Source organism: Oryza brachyantha, chromosome 11 (assembly GCF_000231095.2).
Source record: "Oryza brachyantha chromosome 11, ObraRS2, whole genome shotgun sequence".
NCBI lineage: Eukaryota > Viridiplantae > Streptophyta > Magnoliopsida > Poales > Poaceae > Oryza > Oryza brachyantha.
In genome coordinates, this window is record NC_023173.2 from 9,699,430 (window position 1) to 9,704,382 (window position 4,953).

A 4,953-nucleotide genomic window follows, 5' to 3' on the forward strand; every position below is an offset into this window, starting at 1 on the left:
TTATATGCTTCTGATACAATCTTCTGAACTCCACTATATTTCTATTCTTGAATACACCACCAATTTCAGTAATTTTCTCACTATAGATACTTTGTTGAATCTAGCTTTGCATTGGTACTGACCTTTTCTGAATACTTCATAATGGTAGTCTGTAGCGTATGCTAGGTTTTAGTGAAAACATCTTGCATCTTATTATGTACGAATGGTGAGTTTTGTTGACTGCTTCAGTCAGCATTCCTGTTTGTATTTATAGGTTAAGTTAATACACACTAGCACGGGATTGCTCATCTCTAATGGGCTAAAAGTATCATCTCTATCGAGTACAGCCCCCCGTCAGTCAACAAAGGTCACTGATAGGTGATAACATCTCAATCGGGCACGAGGCCATCATTGATAGATCTTATCTCAATCGGGCCAAACGAAAAGTCCGTCGGTGATAAGATTGACCAAACGGTCCGAGTCATACCTAGCCCGTCACAGATAGCCTATCTCAATCGGGTGAACTAACCAGCTTGTCATAGATAAGAACTTATCTCTATCGGGCAAAGAAAATAGCGTGTCACAGATAGATTTGACCCATGTGAGAGTCAAAATTGACCTGACTCGTATGACCTTATCTCTATCGGGCTCAAACTTTTTGCCCATCACACATGACGATATCTCTACCGGTCTATTATTGAGCCCGTCACATATGACACTATCTGTAACGGGCATGACTAATACGCCCGTCAGTGATGAGTAGTTAAGGAAAAAAAATTGTATTTTTGGCTAGCCTTAGGCATTTGCTAGCCACACCCGCTGCGAAAATGGCATTTATACAGATTTAATCCTACCAACCCAGATTTCAGACCATTCCCGTAACATATATACAGATTCCCATCACAGATATACACATTTGAGTCCATTCACATATTCCATCATGGCAAAAGCAATTCACAAAATATTATATATATACATTCACATCCTTTTTGGCCATCCAAAGCAAGTTATAAACTGAAACAAGTTTAGATGTAATCAATTAGTAACTAAGACATTATATAATCCAACATAACAAATAGTACATATTGGATCGACTTAAGTGCAGTAATTGTTGAAGCTTTGGAATTTTTGTCGCAAGTATTAGACTTAATTACAACTCTTGTTCAATACAATTCAACGAATATATAATTACACAATTAGATGTTTGTGGCAAGCATTGGAAATGTTGAAGCATTCAGAGACGAATTAGCTAGCTCTTGACTCTAAACATTCCCTTGCTTGACAACATATCATCAAGTATGAATCATGCTATCTCCTCTCTAATGATATCGAAGTTGTTTTCCAGTATCTTTGAAAGTTTATCCTGCATGCGAGATGCCAAGGTAGTGTACATACGTTGCGAGTTGTCGTACTACGTACATAATAAACAACCGAAGCACACACCTCAAGGTCGAGCAATGCCACCTTGTCTGCGAAGCTTCTCATGTTATGGCAGACGTGGAACCCACATTAGTCACCAGTTTGTTGACGTATTGGGAAGTCTTTCCTTGTGACCAAGTGTGGGATGCCCGTCCTTATGCCTTCTGCCTTTTGCCATGTATAGGTCCCATAGATCTCTAATGACTATGGCGATGAAGCGTGGAGGCCTGAGGAATGGTTGTATATCGAGTTGCCCCATCATAGAGGTGCCTCTATTCTTCCTCCTTGCATTAGATCTCTCCATGTAGTTCCCGTGCAACTCCTTCCATGCGTCGCCCATCTTCGCACACACGTCGTCCCCGACCAACGACATGTAGTTGGCTCCTTGCCGAGATCTAGCTTCTTAGGAGCTAGGAGCGTCCCTTGCACCTTGACTCTTCCCTTCCCCATTGAAGTACCTTTTTTTCAGGGTATCAACCATGGGTGGGGAAGATTTCGCCATCTTCAGCTTCTTGGCAGGCCGGGAGAGGTGTGCAAGACTGTCTACCTCTGTACCATCTCCACCAAAATCAGTATCATACTATAATTGGGGATCTTCAATGGCAGTAGGGGCAGATACAAGAGTTGGAGGGGGTGGCGGCGGCGGCGGACGAGTACTTGGAGTTGGCCTAGGTGTTACATTGATCTGAATGTTGTCCTTTGGCCATTGAATGAACGTCCCACTTGCAGATCCAAGTGTCAGAATCTCGTCATTCGGTGGGTGCGGGAGAGTGAAGACAACCCAATCGGGCTTCACTAAGTCCACCTGGACTTTGGCTTTCTAGCTAGCAGTTGGGCCCCATGTACTCGGGTCTCTGGCGTAGGCTTGAACCAGTGTTAGCCTAAACGGTAAACGCTAGTTGGACGGTTACCCACTGTCTAGCGTTTAAACGAATTAAACGCCGTTTAAACGGATTAAACGTTTTAAACGGTATTTCTACTTTTTGCACAAAAATACACGATCTAAAATAATATCTAATGTATCACATATTTTGTTCATGATTCTAAAAGCAACAAATGTGAGAATGAGACGAGGCATACCTTATTTTGCTATGAAAATGTGAAACATCCAAGGAGTGGAGTTGTGGAGGCCATTACCTAAATTGAGTGGAGTTGTGCCGACCATGAGGAGGAACAGAGGGGCGACGCCGCGCCGACCGTGAGGAGAGGAGCAGAGGGGCGACGCCACGCCGTTCGTGGGGAGAGGAGAAGCAAAGGGGAGGCACCGTTGGTCCGCTGCTCCGACCGTGAGAGGAGGCGGTGCAGAGGGGGCGCTGCCGCCACCTGTTGGGAGAGAAGCAGATTGAGGCGTCAGCTCGTCGCCATGCCAGCCGTGGGGAGAGGAGGAGGCGGAGCAGAGGACACGCCGCCGCCCTAGTCATGAGGAGAGGTCGGGAGGAGTAGCAGTGCGGAGGCACCGCCGCGGCCATGCCGGCATGAGGATGAGATGAGAAAAACGCAGAAAAGTGAATCTGTGTGAGGGAAGGAGGAAAAACGTCCGTGCGCCGGCTAAAAAATTATAATCGCACTTTTTTTTTGGCGACGCGGTTCTGGCTATAAAATTTTTGTTTGCCGAAACACCGTTTAACTCCTCTCTCCCACCGTTTAGACGGGCCGAATAGCGTTTGGTTTAGCCTGTTTAAATGGTTTCGGCCCGTTTAACGGCCGGCCCGTTTAAATCACTGTTTAGGCCCTAAACGAGATAGTTTGCCTCCGTCTACCGTTTAGACGCCGTTTAAACGGCCTAAACGGCCGTTTAGGCGAACACTAGCTTGAACGCACGACCCTCCGCGGCAGGAATTGCCACTCCTTGTGCCACCTTAACGACTAGGGTGCACGGGGTGGGTTCCTACAATAGATTCGCTCGTGCTATTACAATATGTCATAGTGCATTGTAGTGCTAAGATACAAAAAGAAATCTGTGTTGGTTGTACCGTTATGTGGTCCACTGCCATGGGGACCGCTGGTTGTTCAGCCGCCACCTCAGTTGATGCGCAGCTGCTACGCCTCTTTGTCGGGCTCGTCCTTAGTAAGAGAGTGGGAGCAGGCTCGCTTTCCCTTAAGCGTGCCTTGACCTGAGCCTCAACTTGTAGGAGCTTCGAGTTGAACTCTTCTCTGAGCTCATTTCTAATCTCCTATCGAATCTGTTCCTTATGACTTCCTTTTTTTGCGCCTTCGAGGTCTTGTGCCTCCTGTATTGCGACCAGCATTCGGGAAACCCGAACTTCCATGGAATGGTGGCACCAATACCCCATGTCCTTCCACGATGTTCTTCCGTTGCCAACGCATTACTAAGTATGTCATCCTCGAGTCTTTGTGAGCACGTCGATTGGGAGGATTGCCGATCAGCAGACAGATCCACCTAGAGTAACGTTGCTTGTAGTGAAATGAAGAGGACGATACAATGAAATTAAACTATATATATGTCTTAAACTTACGATCTTCTGGTAAACCGCCTGATCTTTGGCATTTGGGAATGCATGTGTTCCATCCCTATTCTTCTTCACCCTAGCCCTTTCCCAGTTCCTTGTTCGGGTGCTCGGGATATCACCAAAAATAGGAGGGGTGTTAGCTTCTGCAGCAGCTTCATCCTCCTTGATCCATTCCACCATTTTCCCGGCATACCCTGTAGTCCCTAGTCGATGCGGGTGAATGTTTCTTGCTTCTAGGTTCCTATAGGCGTCCCTTTTTGCCCGAGACTCAGGCGTTGACTTGGGGGCATGAAACTGTTCCCACACTTCCTTGGTGATGAACGGGTAATTCCCGTACAGTTCGACCTGGGCGGGGTTGAGGATGAACTCGGTCACTAGCATGGTATTGAAGTTTTTCCACAAGTTGCTCATCTTGCGGATAGCCCGCTTCTTGAGTCTCAGCTCGGCCTCTCCGGGGAACTCGAAACTTTCCTTGAACTGCTTTCAGGCCTCCTCTTTTTTTGACTGTGGGACCTGATCAATGTGGTCCTTCGTAATCGTGAAGTTTCGCCTACCTAGGACTCCGCATATAGTTGAAAACTTCTTCACCGCTTTTGCAGGAGGGTAGGAAGTCCGATATCATCCACCTCCGTTATGGTGTAGACTTCCTTAGGAATCCTATTCTGGCTTCTACGAGCCAGGCTCGCTGTTGTCCCACTAGTAGTCGACTATTCTTGTTGCGTCATTTTCTGTATAACTGCTGTACAACAAGATTGTTAAAACCGAGTAGACCGTTGTATGAAAGGACCTAGATATAACTTAATAGCTGGTACTATTGCGTGTCCAATAGCTTGTACGAACTCATAGTATTATACTAAGTCACTACATACAATAATCTATCACTACATTTAAGTTTATATAACTAATAGTTAAATTCCCCCATAATCTAAAATGATTCATATACATTGTGTACGACAGTTATTACAGGGTAACTAATGATGTCTCCGTGATGTAAATTCAGACCGTTCGCTACTAGGACGTAAATATTGCGTTGAGCTCACGTGACATGTGTGCACATGTCTTCAGATTTCTTTGAATTGTTCGA